The following is a 15,922-nucleotide window of genomic DNA, read 5'->3' as shown; positions in this document are numbered from 1 at the left end:
CCATTATGAAGATTTAAAAATGTAATTAGGAGTTGATATCCATCTTGAAATGAGGTTCTCTTCACACCTGCCTTCAGCAATGCATGCAGAAGTGTCTGTAAATGTGCTCTAGTCAGGAATAACAAATTACAGAGCAGACAGGCCTTTCTCTAATAGCTGAACCAGACAAGAGAGGACATGATATTTACCTGGGTAATACATAGTGCTACAAATCTAAGTGTCCAGATTTTGTGTTGGGCTTCAGAAGTAATTGTGTGATGGCTTAATAATCACAAAGCTCACAACTCTGCTTTTCTTCAGCGCCCAATGCTCAAAGTTCCAGGTCACCACTGGGTTACATTATCAGATTTTCAAAGAAGTAGAATTTTTCTTTTTTATGTTTATAAGCAAATCACCACCTGTAAATCAGAAATACTCACTTCAGTGCACAATTTTCACTTTATGAAAATAATTTCTTAAGACTTGGATCAAAATGGGAGAATTAACAAGGTTAGAGAAACATCCAAGTAAAGCTGGGAAACAGAAGCAGAGGCAATTCCCCTCTCACTCATAATGCTGGTAGTACACGACTTCAAAGAAAAGCAAAGCCATAAATCTTCCTTGTAGTTTTTAATAAGCCTTTTAGAGACGGAGTGCATGACACCCCCAAGTCCTGGCAAGTTCTCTTTATTTCAGGCCTGCTGTAGAAGCATAGCAGAGGATAATCTGTGAGAAAAGCGAAGCATAGCAGAGGATAATCTGTGAGAAAAGCTTTATGGAAAAAAAAAAAAACCTAAATAAAAATTAAGCATGCAAATCAGTTAAGATTTTACTATGGAAAATGACTTTCATGTTATCCCACAGTTCTTCTTCTGCTTTATGTTAACATGCAAATCCAGGAGAGACATAAAATGAAGAAAATAGTATGATAATATACTTAGAAAAATCTTTTATGTGACCATGAGCTATAAAATGTTTCTCTGGGCGATCTTTGCATGCTGACATACAGAAACAGGTCTCTAAACCACTGTGCTTAAGGGACTAGGTACAATAAATTACTGCAGTAATTTATTATTATTATTTATATTTATATAATTTATTATTTATTATTAACCACACATGGTTTCCCCTTCTGATTTTCTTTTCCTCAAGCTGAAATTTCAGAGCTGCTACTTTGTTCCTGGTTTTCAGGGTGGAACAGTAAGAGATGATAGGGCTTGTCAGACGTCACAGACTGGAAAGGAAACCTGGCCTTTCCTTTATCTCCAATGTCTGTTCTGCAGGGTGAGTTCTTGTACCTTGGTCTCCTGCATCCCATGTGAGTCAGCCTAGATTTCTGGACTGAGGGTATTTAATTCTTCACAGGAAATGAGCGAGTTGGTAGAGGAAAAATGTGAATGAAATTACATGTTAGCTCAGGGATTGGAGCATTCACGCAATTTGTAAAGCACTTAGGTTTTACCAAAGTGAAACAGCAGCAATGATGGAGCCTGTGGGCACACGAGCAGATTATAGCCTTAAAGGCATGAAGGTGACCAAATTGCCTTGTGGTAGCCATGGGGGAAATGAAAACCTGTGGGTTAGAAAGCGTGGTGAAGGGTGAGGCTTCTCTCCTTGAGGCAAATGGCTGAGACACTGCCAGGTTTCCCTGGTTCTGGTAGGAGATGCTGTGCTTTGGGAGGCACAATGGCCAATCACTCTGAGAGCCACCATTGTAAGTCCCTGGGCTTACAGCTGGCCTTGCTAAGAGCATTTCCTCTGCCTGCCAACGGGCTGAGGCATGTGCCAGAGATGTGGGAACAGAAGCTGGAGTTTACAGGTGATCACAGAAGTAAGGAGTTGATTTTGGTACTCAAAACCTGAACTAAAAGCAGCTCAGCCTGGGGCCACTCTCTGGCCTTGCAGCAGCCCAGCCCTGCCTGGCTGTAGGCTGGGTCCTGGCTGCCCACAGAGCCTCTGCTGCATCTGGGCCTGATTCCCATCCCTGGGCCTGGTTCCTGTCCCTGGACCTAGCTCCTGTCCCCAGGCCTAGCTGCCATCCCTGGGCCCAGGGGTCACATTTCCTGCATGAGGGGCCTGTGCTGCAGCCAGCTGGGGGCTGTGGTGTGATGCCTCTCTGACTGGGAAAGGAAGAGGCTGGTACATGGATGGACACCATGGTGGGAGGTCCCCAGCGTGTCACACCAGCTGTCTCCTCACAGGGAGAGATTCTACAAGCTGAGATGGTTTTACCTTTCACACAGTCTCCTGTGGGGCTTACACATTCAGAGCATCCTGCAGTAACACCATAGCAATTTTCTGTTTGTGCCAGAGTCACTCTTTAGTTTGTTTCTCGTGTCTGGTCTGATTTTGATAAGTGGGAAACTTAGTTGTTGAGTAAGCTGATGGCATTGATTTCTTCCTTGAGTCCAAACTTCATTCTCACACTACCAGGTGTTAAAAGAATGAGCTTGGATGTGCACTGTGACAGCACGGCCAGCACCTAACTGGCTGGGGTCCAGCATCTGTTCCTGTCTGTGGACCCGTAGAATTACTTCTTCATTGCAAGCCACTTCTTGATGACTGTACAAAGCTGTCAACTGATTTAATATCTTCAGACAAAATGAGAAAAATGAGAAAAGAATTGTTTCAGTTAGCCCTCTAGATTTCCACATATTCTAGATTTGCTCTAGGTTTGAAAATCTTGGGCATTTTTGGTAAGTCAGATATCCAGCTACCATGACCTTTGGCTTTTGGTTAATTTCCTGAGATTGATAAGATCATATTCATCTTTCAGACCAGTTCAATAAGAGTTTTAAGAACATCTTCTGGCAGGCCTATGTTTTGCCATATTGACCTTGGTAAGCCTAGCCAAGGCCTCAGATGCTTTTGAGCTTTCTTGAACATTTTGCTGACTCCAAACTTGGAATTCTATGAAACTGAGGATAAAGCTCCTCAATGTTTGGCAAACAATTTTTTTTCTGCACTTGCATGCATCTTTAGGCATAGTATTTTCTTCCTATTCCTCCTAACTTTGGGACTGAATTCCACAAACAATTCTCTCTCTGCACTAGATTGAAGCAAAACTTATTGAGTTAAACACCGTGGGACCAAAACTGGGGACAATAAGAGAAGAAAGACAGTAGTTTCTCTAATCTTGTTTGATGCTATTCCTGCTAATTTTTGTCACCTCTGCTATCTCCAGACACCATCAGACACTGAGAAGACTGCCTAAAATGAAGCAAGGGTAAAAGTGTGAGGAGGAGGCAACCATTAGGGCTAGTCCATTATTCCCCTAATGCTTGAATAAACCCAGTGCTGCACGTGATGGCTGTGGTCAAACTGTGCTGTGGTCCTTTAATTAAAGACTTGTTGATGCCTGAAGCTGTAGAGATGTCTGAGGATGTTTTCAAAGAGATGCCCTGCTTCTGTAGAACTGACCTCTAACATACCTGTGTGTGGCCATTCACATGCTATGACTACCTGAGTAAACCCCCTTGTAAGTAAAAATGTTTTTACATGGTCTCTACCTGGCAGCCAGTACAGTTGGAAGTCAATGCAATTCTCTAGAAAAGCCACATCCTATCCACTGTGCTAAATGTTTTTGTGAGAATGTTTTAATTCTTGAGGAGCCTCTTTCCCAGCTGAATTATTTGCTAAACGCCAGTGGGTAACTATAAACAAGGGATTATTGCAGTCTGGGTGTGGAATTTAGGCTGATTTCTTAGGTGTATGCTGTTTCATAATCTGAGCAATGATATGGAGGAAACCATAAAATCATGACTGATAGGGTGTTCAGATGAGACATTATGGATATATTAGATAAGGCAACCTAGAGAATGGTGGTACAGAGATCTGTAGTGCTTGTAATATACATGGATGTTCACTTAAGGGAAATACGCAACTCTACTCCTGTTACCAAAATACAGGGTAAAATTCAAGGAAGGTGACAGGGCTAAAGAAGCTTTCCAACAGACTGGATCTTCACAGTGTAAAATCAGCAGAATTCAATATCATAAACAGAAGGATTACCCTGATTTGGGGCTGGGAATACTGAGTCAGCTGTGGCTGGGAATACAGAGTCAGCTGTGGCAGCATGCTATCATTTGAAGCATGCTGTATTAGTCTGGAGTCAAAGGTTCAAGAAACCTGCTGAGAACATTGAAATCATTTAGAAGAGAGCAGGTAGAAGAAGCTAAGAATATTGAAAAACATATTGTTGGATAAATCAAATTCAAAGTGCTCTTAAATGGCATAATGCCTACAGAGAATGAGAGTACAGTGAAGGAAGCAGCCCAGGTACTTTTACATTACGTCATTATGGAATTACTTAATCTTGGAATCTATAGGCTGTATAAAGGCATGAGGTTTCCTTGGTTTGTTCTTGATTTTTTTTAGAAAACTGTTTTGCTTGTGGTGAAATAATTTTCTTGTGCGTAGTAAGTTCCTCTCTTGTTAAAACATGCTAAAAAGGGAAGTATTTCCTCAGCTTTGTAATGATACCTTAAAGTTACCAGCGATATGAGACTTACTGCCTCTGCTGCCTCATGGCGTTACCAGTGGCTTTTATTAGTTCCTCACACTTGAGCTGTTTCAGTACTTGCAGGTGATCTATTTGATCTGCCACTGCTTTGGCTGCTGCTTTCTAGGAGCAGAGCACAGCACTTTGTTCTACCTGTTCCATGTGTCTGAGCTGCCCTGCTGTTCCTGTCACTCTGACCAGGCTGTGGGCATTCTCCTACATGTCTGTGTCCAGTGGAATTGAGGCAGCAGCTTGATAGTGAAGAGGAAGCAGGGTACCAGATCTGGTTCCTAATAATTAACCTGTTTAATCCTTAGCTGCACTTTGGTGCTGGGTAAATGAGGCTTTACTCACATACAGCTGGTCCAAAGCTTGCTAAATGCACTAAATGGAGCCAGAAGAGGAAATTCAGTTGCAGGAATCTGACTAAACTGCAGTGGGGCTGAACAGATGCGGTGTTAAAAAAGGGCAACGCTGTTAAATGCGCTTCTCTACAAGCAAATTAGTATTACTTTTTAAAGAGAGAACATAATAGCCTTTAACAAGGAAAAAGTCACTAGAATTTTAAAGCACAAGCCAAGTAGAATTTTGGACTGATTTTTGGGGGCAGTGCTTTTAAATGACAGGTGTTCTGCCTGGAGTATCCCAGAAAAGCCAAACCTGAGGCTTAGGTTCTCCCAAACTGTTCAGTTTGGCTATATCATTCATGAATAAAGATAGCAGAAGAGTCCTGCTTTTAATGGCTCAAATTCTCAAAAGTAAGTGTTTGTTCTGATTGTCCCCATTTCAAGACTTTCAGTCTGAGTTGCTGATGGTCTCTGAAAACCAAGTTTCCTCAGGGTATTATTAGGATAGGCAGAAGTGAAATATCCTGAAGACTCAATGCAGTAAACCAGAAGATTGTCAATTTCTACCAGTTATCTGTTGGTCTTTTAGGCTGCCTTTTACTAGGAACTACAAATGCATGTCATTTAAATATTTTCCCCCTCAGAAAAATATTTTAACTCTTCACACCTAACTAACACAATCTCTGGGACTTTGAAGACACTGAAAGATCTGAAGCCTTGCAGCAGAATTTTTGTCTCTGGAAGCTATACATAATCTCATAGTTTTTAATGACTTCTGTGAGTCAGAGGAACTTCCACAATGGGATGAATCAGTGGTAGCTGAAAATCTCTGCATTGCACTGCATTGTGTAGACATGTCTTGAGTCATGTTCTTTAATTGTCTTAGACTGTAGCTGCAGAAAGAACAAAGATGAGTGGAATACTCCAATTGGTGCCCTTTGACACTGCAGGACTGAGAGTATTATGTAAATGAAGTCTTAAGGGTTGTCTGGTTCTTCGGTTGATGGTGCAGAGTAGAAGCTGAACAGGGGCCCTGTAGTCATTCGCATCTGAAAGTGACAGATGGTGCATCTTAGACAGCTTAATATTTTCAACATTTCCAGGTACAAGGTAGGATCCTTAGATAGAAGCATGCCAAATCACAAACCCTTCCTGAAACCTGTGAGCAAAATGTCTCAATACAGAAAAGACATACTCTGAGGTACATACGGACAAAAGATGGTACCTAAAACACTCTTTGGGAATACAAAAGGAATCTATAAAAGGCCAATGAGGAAATTCCCTCAAATTTCTGAAAGGATTTTAAACTTCACAGAAAATTAACTTTTTCTTCAAGGTTGTTTCATCATCTCTCTATATCAGGATTCTTTGAGTGAATTATGGGGTGGTGAATGAAACTGAACAATGAAATCTATTTATCTATTCTTACTGCAGTGGTTACTAAAGAAATACCACCATTTTATTGCCCTCGGGTACCCTGAATCTTCCTCAGATTGAAATAAGTAGATGGTGAAATGTGTGCAACTAGGTGCCCTCTGCCAACTCTTCAGCTTTGAAATACATGAAGGTATTAATGAAGGTCTTTTACTGGAGGCCAACATGAAAATTTCTTTTCAGTTAGGTACTGGACAGAAGACGCATGGTTAAATCCTGGTCCCTGCAGCCTGTTCACGTAGAGAAGGGTGGATGTACCAGTGTGCATCCAGATGTTGACTTGGCCATACTAAACCTGATACCAAGAAATTAACAAAACCTTTGGGTTGGAGAGCCAGAGTGGCTGTGCAGTCACCAGTCTGGTCTGGAAACAATCTAACTGTGCTCACAGAGTACAGATCTGGTAAGTCTGTTCCACGTGGAAAATAGAAGGCTTAGAGGTGACCTAATTGTGACGTTCCAGTACCTGAAGGGAATCTACAACAAAGATGGAGAGAGACTATTTACAAGAGCATGTAGTTACACGAGAAGGGGGAATGGATTCAAACTGACAGAGAGTAGATTGAGATGGGATATTAGGAAGAAACTCTTTACTGTGAGGGTGGTAAGGCTCAGAGAAGTTGTGGACTCCCCATCCCTGGAAGTGCGCAAGGCCAGGCTGAAGGGGGCTTTGAACAATCTGGTCTAGTGAAAGATGTTCTTGCCCATGGCAGGAGGGTTGGGACTAGATCAACTTTAAGGTCCTTTCCAATCCAGACTGTTCCAGGATTCTGTGAAGATGGGATGAGAGGTGTGCCAGCTCAAGGTAATGTCAAAGGGTGCTGCCTCTGCCCATCCAAACTTGGTGTTTTTAGTAACACCAAGTATTATCAGCTGGTTCAGGGCCCTGAGCAGCAGCATGCACTTTGGAGATCCTCCATTGTCTACCTATAGCATAGAGACAAAAATCCTTTCCTTCTCTCATCTTCATCTGTCAGGACTCAAGGTCTTTCAGGCCCTGCCTGTCCATCATTGACCTTTTGTACTGCCCCTTTTCTGACGTGAAGCCTGATCTTAGCAGGGACACGCAATGTGTGGGTGGCAGTAAAACCTTGTCTAATTAATGTCATTTTCCTGTATCCTGTCATGACTCAGTAAAATGCACCAGCAATTTACCCACTGACTTTGATCTCAGGAATGCTTAGGTCCAGACCTATTCTGCCTTACAGAGCACCTATCTGCCAGTGTGTCATCACAACAGACATCAAGCAGTGTCTCCCCTAGACTCATCCATTTGGAAGCCAAAATAATTTTACTGAGGGCCCTGCCTTTGACTGTCAAAGTCTCTCTTGCTTGAACAAGACTGTCTGCATTGACAGGACAATGACCATGGATTATATTTTGGGTGAGGCTTCTGTCTGTGGGTGGGATAGGGCACAGGTCATTGGGCGTGGGGTACTTATTTTTGCAGCCAAATAAATGTTAATATTTAAATCAGGTTTAGCTTGTTTCATGAACAGGAAAATGTTCTATCTACAAGATGACTGAAATTTTCACTGTCTATCAAGAAATGATGCCAACAGGAAAGGAGGAGATGACAAAATTCATTGCCTAAAGATGGGGAAGGTATTCAGTGATTGCAGCTGAAGGTGCTGCCAACTTCCACAAATTCCACTTTGTCCTGGAGCCAAGCCAAACCAGAGAGCTGGAATGCACAGCAGAAAGAGCAGTTCCTTCCTAAAGAAAGCAATGCCAGATGAGGCAGGCAGGAATTGATTGCTACTGTGGGACAGAGAGCTGTAGCTCTGTCAGGGTTGTATTTCCATTCTGACAGCAACATGTGTGGTGGGACAGCTCGTGGCCACCTGTCTCTTTGCTGTAAGGATTCCTTAGGGATTTCCTGTGTGGCAACTTCTGAGAGAATTCTGCTGTCTATTCAGAAACAAAAACTTTGCCATATGGCTGCTTTACAATAAATCAAGACACGTATCAATGTTATTTCTGTTGTCTGATGCTCACCACCCCGCAGTTCTTCCTTCATCCACAATATAATGAAAATATCTAAAGACCTTACATCTTTGGGCTTCATTAAGTTGGTCTTTTTTCAGATGGACTGGATAGAAGATGCATGTTAAGCAAATCAGAAGTAATGTCTGAGTGCACACAACTGAAAGAGATTTGGTTTCCAAGTATCAGTTTTTTTATACCACTGCTGGCATGTACGTTTACAAAGTGTTATACTGCAAGAAGTCTTCTTCTGAGGCTTCATTGTAGCAGTAGTTGAAGGATTAAGACCTGCTTCTTAGAATATATTTTTCTCTAAAAGAAATTTGTAACCGTAAGAAGGTGCTGGCTGTGTAAGCCTTTGACAGAGGCAGACATTTGACAGATGTTTTTGTAGTCCGGAAATCTTCTCTCTCTCGGGTCCCTGGTGGGAGACGTCAGCTCTCTCAAATAAATTCTGTTCCACAACTTTCCAGTTAATGACTGTTATGTAATAGCAAGGCAGCAAAAGCACACCACCACATAAACAAGGCATATGGCTACCCCAGCCTCAGCTGCACCTGCTGATGCTGCAGTAAAGTTGTCTGGTGTTGGATAGCATTCTATCACTCTGTAGAGGATGGGCCAGTGGGTTTCATACACTCACAGAGAAGTGGGGATGCACTGAACCAGCAATCTCCTCTGCATTGGTAGAGATTAATAGTCTCAGTGTAGGAGAAGAGGAAAGATGAAGTCTCATAATAATAATAATGATGCGAAAGGGATTCAGCCCACTTCCAACTAGGCTCTGGTCTCCCATATCCTGAACTGGCCTAGTGGGAATCTCTCCTGAAAATGCTGATGGAGGCATGGTGAAAAAAAGGAGTCCAAACTGCTGATGGACTGTAGCAGGCCAGCACATTTTCCTGCAAGAATGCTTTGAGACCAGTTATGGGAGACCCTTCCCCAGATAGATTGCCCTGCAGGTTTCACAGTGAGGTTGGAGAGTCTCACTCTCCAGAGATATTAAAAAACTGTCAAGATATAGCCCTGAGTAACATATTCCAGGAGACCCTGCCTGAGCAGGGAGGTTGGACTAGATGACCTCCTGTGGTCCCTTCCAACCTCAACCATTCTGTGATTTTGATTGTGACAGATGTAATAATCATTTATCTCAGGCTGCAACAAAGCATATTAATTTTCCTAGAAAACCTGTTGCCATATCTCCTTCTGATATTAATTTTAGACAAAAATAAGATCTTTTTCACTGAAGGGCATTTAGCCAAGATGATTTTAATGTTCTGGTACATACTTGTTTGCCTTTGCTATCTATGATTTTAATTTAAGATGGACTGAAGTCTTTCCCCAGACTCCCAAGAGCAATCAAATCATGGCCCCTGCTCAGCTGCAGGGAGGTGACAGTGTGTAATCCCTGCTCACTGGGCTGGGGCTGGCAACCAGGGACCATGGGGCTGCCACAAGAAATAGCAGTCATGGAGTTCACATCCTCTGAAAGGCCACTCCCACAACAACAATCCTTTGTTATAAGAACTTCTAAGATTCACAGGCTTGTAAATCACAATTGCATTTATCTAAAAGATAACATTATTACTAAGCTACTATATAACTTTACCTTTGCACCTGCAATGCTGTAGAGGGACATTTTCACCAGCTATAAAGTCAGTCTATTCAGTCAAAGCTAAATTTAAATAGTAAAAAAAATGAAAATGCTCAAAAAATTACGGCCCTTTTTATAGAGCAAAACGGATTCTGAGCTCAGCCCAGTGAAAACGAATTTTGCTGGCTTTTTTTGAAGTCACAGACTCCAAGATACAGCTTCCAGTACACCACCCTGGGATTCACACTGACTACTCTGATGCATTTGTAAGAAACAAACAGAGCTAAAGGAAATCTGAATGCAAATCAGACATAGCAGAGCAGATTGAATGGTGTATCAGTCAAGACTTGTGATTCACACAAGATACAGTGTTTGCAGAATGTTGCCAAGAATGCAGGAGTAGGTTTCGGATACCCACTGCTACAGTCATGAAAGTTTAGGTTCAGTTTTCCAAATCTCATTTTTTCTCAGCAACAGGAAAAGAAACACTGGCATGGAGAGAGCCTCAAAGTGACCAAAAGCCAGTGTTGCTGCAATCACACCACCCAGGCAGCCATTGAGATACCAGTGTCTGTGACCATCTATGCTAGGAAACAGAAAAGAAAAGGAATCACTTTTTCATCAAAGAGGAATCTCACTCAACTAAGTCAGCCTCCTCTGACTTGGGTACCAGTCAGGCTGTTAGGAGAATGCCATGGTAGCTTGTTGTTAGGTTTTGTGGTTGGAACTAATTGGACAAGGGAGGGAGAAGCAACAGGGGATGGCTTTTTCCTTGGTCAGAGGAAGCTAAGACCTCCCACAAATATTTTTGGTGTATGGAAGTGTTTATCTTCTCATGAAAAATAGTCCTTTTATTTTCATTGGAATCCACAGTGAAGTCCATCATTTAGTATTTGGCAATGGTCAGCTCCCATTTCTTAAGGGTAAGGAGAGAGCTGGTCACAATTTGTCAGAGGGAAATTATCCATGAGAAATTCTGAAGAGAATTTCTGTGAAAGTGTGTGAAGCGAAGTGTCTTATTCCTCAGCTCCTACAAATCACAGTGAGGTGATTTCTTCCAGCATTTTCAAAGAAATTGAGTAGTTCATATTAGGCCTACAGTAGACTTGTGCCTATCTGTTCCAATCACTTTCTACATAAAATTTCCTGTCACAGGGTATAATACAGTGTACATTTATTTCTTCCTAACAGAATTTGAGGTACAAATGGCTAATGATTCAGTCATTCTAGCATTCTAGTCCCATGCTCTGAGAAATAAGCATGCTCATCCCAGAAGAAGAATTTTTTTTTAGGTTTATTTTTCTTCCTCATGCTGCTGTTTTCTGATGGAGTAATTGACTTTACATATCTTACTCAGCATCTCCTTGGCAACCTGGAACAGACTCCTCTTGTCTTCCTCTTACTAAGGCAGGCAGTCACACTCAGCGGCAGAAGCAGTGAGCAGAGAGCAAGTGTGTCTGCAGAGGAGAGTGAGAGTGCCTCCCAAAGCCAGAGGTGCAAACAGCACTTGGAGAGGAGCCAGCACAAACCCTGTCCTTCAGAGCAGTCCTGGTGCTGCTCGTGCCCACAGCAAACACTGCAGGACACTGCATGCTGAGCTCCAGGGATGGTGGTCTGGCTACTTGATCAGAAGTCACCCTGAGCTTTGAACACTGATGAGGTAGCCACAAAGAATACAAAATGCAGGGCTTGAGCATCACTCTTATAATAACAAGCTAAGAGAGCTGGAGTAGTTCTGCTTGGAGAAGAAAAGGCTCTAGGGAGACCTTGCTGCAGCCTTCCAGTGCCTAAGGAGGGCTTTTAAAAAGAGGAACAGTGTATCTTTACACAGGTAGATAGCGATAGGGAGGTGAAATGGTTTTAAAATAAAAGAGGAGAGATCTAGATTAGATGTTAGAGCCAACTTCTTTAGTTCTTTACTCATAGGGTGGTGATGTGCTGGCACAGGCTGCCCAGAGAACCTGTAGATGCAGTGCTCGAGGCCAGGTTGATGGGGCCCTGAACAGCCTGGTCTGGGGGCTGGCTTCCCTGCCCATGGCAGGGGGATTAGAACTAGATGACCTTTGAGGTCCCTTCCAACCCAAGTCTTTCTACTGTTACATTAAAATACATTTGTAAGCATCAGCATAACTAAATAATATAAACTAACACAATTCTGTAGGACAGAACTAATTTGGCACACTGCCTCTCTCCTTGCTCCAAACCCCTGGCAGCAGGCTGCCTGGGTTACTTGAAGTGGAATTTGATCGTGGCCTGCCAGCCAGCACCTCTGCTACTTTGCTAGACTGCACAATGTGAGTATGTCAGAGCAAGTTCACTGCAAGGGAAACTCCACTGAAGTCAAGAGAGTTGTACTAAAAAATATCCAGCCCATCACTAGGCTTTTTCTTCTGAGTGAATTACATGCTGATGCAAGCAGGCACTGGTCCCACTGGAGTTGGCAGCAGTGTTTTGAGAGACTCAGGCCTGTTTATTTAGTGCTGCCCTGCTCTAGGACCAGCAAAATCCTTTAGTGTTTCTTGCCACATGACATTCCTCTGCAGGGAGAGATACAGTTAAGTATAGATATCACAAGTGCTTATAGCTGTGGGGAAAATTTCATAAATAATTTCATTGATAAAATACAACTTTTCTGATATGACAAACAGTGTGGGAAACCAGTTTTGAGACATCCACATGCATTTCACACAACCAAGTTAATACAGTTACTACCACAGCAGTCCATTTTGCTGCTGAACCATCACATTGCAGAACCATCCAACTTATTTACTTATGTCATCCCAAACTGCCAAATTCTGTGGCAGCCTGGATAGCCCTCGTTGTCTTTCCCTTCCCACTGTCTCCAACTGGAACAGCTTCTGCCGTCCCATGCTGAGCTACCAGCATGGAGTTTAGAGCAAATGGAGCTGAGTATATGGGGTAGAGTCCAGTGAAATTTGATTTAAAATAAATAAATATTCTTCAGTTAAGAAATTCTTCTCAATGTCCAGCCTGAATCAGAACCTCTCCTGGTGCGATGTGAGGACCTTTCCTCTCGCCTGGAATCTTGTCTGCCTTTTCCTCTTGTTTGGAAAAGTCCTTTCCAAAGGACTTTTCCAAACATCCTTTGTGGTGATACGTTACAGAGGAGAAACCTCCACTTTCCAAAGATATCTGCTACTAAATTTTCAGGCTGGTACATTGATAAGATGGAGAAATCAGAGGGACTGGGCAAAGTGGATGCTCAAAGTACTCTATGAGCTCCTCAGCAGCACCCCATGTTTTTGGAAATTGTCTCCCAAGATTGTTTTCTAAGATTTTTCCCTGGTTTTTTCTCTTTTGCAGAACACTGGCTGAGGCCAGCTCTGCACAACCAGCCTCAGTGCAGGATCTCTGTTATCTGATGTACACCAGCACAACTGTACTGCCTCTCCTGGGGCAGTGAAAACCAGGGTCAGGCAAATGTCTGAAATGAGGATACCACTGGATTGGCATTTTTCCAGATTCCAGTGATAAATTTGATTTTAGTATCTTCAGTGGTGGTGGCCATGACATTTTCCTGAAGATTAGTAATGCAAGGAGAGGTTTCTGTCCTTTGTTAATTATAAACCTGAAATATGGCTCACAAAACATGGAAAAAAGCTGTTCCATTACCTGCTTTACAAAACCTATGGGACTTCTAATGCAAATACAAGCTAGAAACTATACCCATAGGCTTCACGAGCCTCTTGTTTACAGGCAAGCTTACCCCTTGGCAGCAGTATCTCTAGGACAGAACCTCTGCAGTTATGTGGGGCTGTCACTGCAGTCACACTACTACAGTTTTTTAAAGGGAAGAAATATCTATGTAAGTATTAACTTTGTAAGCAGCATTGATATATCAGAGATGGGAAAAATCACTGATGTGTGCATGTGAATGGCTGAGATTGTACAGGCTGATATGCAGTCCTTGGCATTTGGATTTTCTGAGAGAATGTTGTTAAAAAAGGGAACCTATAATTCAAACTAACTGTTTCTTCAGAGAGCAGGACAGAGGGAGTGGGAGTGTTCTCTGAATGCAGGGAAATTCAGATGGTGTGATGGAGAGACTGTAAGGGGAACCCAGCCAGGTTTTGATTATTCCAGTTCAGAGCAAGACAAAAGAACCAGTGACCTGCTGGATTTAAATGGTCAGTTTCAGTGGCCTGATTCTACCTTTTATGTTAAATCCCATGAATGCTCCTTTTACACCACTTTACAAGCCCTTTGCCTGATTGAGGCCATAGAGAGCGAGCCAAGCACGCACTGTGACTCAGGAGACACAACACTGATGATGTAAGGGAAACCCTGTCCACTCCTCCCAGTGCTGGTTTTGGCCCCAGATATCCAAATCAGTCCTGGGAAATGGCAGCTTTCAAATATGTGCTAATTCATGTGTAAGCATCTGTCTTACCTGCCTGCAGGTCTGATCAGCTGTTATACTAGGGAGCGTGTGGAGGTGGGAAGCAAAGCAGATAGCCAACACAAACACATTTTCTTATACATCTGAGTATACAGTACCCAGCACAGGAGGAGTCCACACAGCTCCAGCTGCAGGGACTGATAGGACAGGCTTGTGGGACACTGAGGCCTGCTCTGCATGGTCACAGACATGTTGTGTGGCCATAGACAGATTGCTCTGCTTTGCTTTTTCATATTTTAGCCCTCATGTAAAATGTCTGTGCTCCAGCTGTGGGAAATGAGGCCTAAGAGTATGCCCTGGTCACTGGGTACAGCTCCCCATAATGCAGGCAGCATTAGCTTCACACCAGCTTGAGACAGGACTTCAGCTTCCAGAAAGTGCCTTGGGCTCTGCATGGATAGAGGTTTGGAGCTCACATTGTACCCTGGGTTCTCTTTTATTTTATTAACTTACATGAAACTCTATTCCATGTTTGTACATGTGATGACGTAAGTAAAGAATAAGAAATCTACTAGCATAGAATAGTGATTTTGAAGGACTAATAATTTAAATAAGGACAAGACAGTTGGTCTCAGAGACAGAGAAATAAGATTGTGACTCAAGAGGCTTAGGCTGAGTTCCTAATTCTGCCGAGCTCTATACAGAGGCTGTGTTTTTTAACAATTTTTCTCTTACTGTCTGGCCTTGAACAAACCAGCATTTCCAAGGCCGCCTTAATAAAATCTATTTATAAATATATTAACTCACCTACTTTAAAAGTCTAGGTGATTAATCTAGTCTAGATTAATTCCCAGTGAGATAGAGGAAACAACTTAGGTGTAAGTTGTTTTGCTGCTAAGAGGCTTAGAGAGGTATGTATTTACTTGTAGATTTCTACATATGCATAAATACACATATATACATCTTCTGCTCACAACACAGGAGGGAAGGGTGTGGCATATATATATTTTCCTGAAAAAGGATGAAGACTTTTGTTTAGGCCTTCCATAAATAAACTACACCTGGAAGCAAAGGATAATAAAGAATCAGAATTTCATTATTAAAAGGATTAATTTTCTAAATCTCTGAGAAAAATAAGGAATTGTTCTAGACCTGGACATATTTTTTTTACTATTATGCTTGCTACATTAAGTGTAATTGGATCAATATGATAGTCTGGCTTGTAAATATATGCAGTTCTTGACAATGTTTTTTTACATTTAGTTATTTTGTGTTTTGTCATGTTTTGAATGCAAATATATGGTCACATATGCAGCTAATGGTGTTTATTTGTTGGTTTCAAAAACAAGAGAAAGTATCTCCCTTGTATTTGAGTTATGTCTGAGTAGGTTAGAAGGATCCCCAGCTCATGAATGTCCCCTGTGTCTAGGGGATCTCCCGGCAGCCTTTCTGTTCATGAAATCCATCTTTGTCACAAAGAGCAAATCTGGGGATATGGAATATCACAATCTCATTATGGGATGTCATCCCACAGCACAAATACATTATTCTCAGTGGATTTACAAACAGCGTAGCCAATATTGCCACCTGGATGTGACAGATGTACTGGGTATATTTACATTGAGACATGATTTACACTTGTCAGGACAGTGGCAAGAATAGGCTGCAGAGAAGACTAGAAATACTATTGAGAGAGTTTCTCCTTCATGGTTCCTTAGACA

The sequence above is a fragment of the Ammospiza nelsoni genome, chromosome 10 (genome assembly GCF_027579445.1).
Source record: "Ammospiza nelsoni isolate bAmmNel1 chromosome 10, bAmmNel1.pri, whole genome shotgun sequence".
Lineage (NCBI taxonomy): Eukaryota > Metazoa > Chordata > Aves > Passeriformes > Passerellidae > Ammospiza > Ammospiza nelsoni.
The sequence above is the reverse complement of the archived record's forward strand: the minus strand, read 5'-3'. Positions refer to the sequence as shown.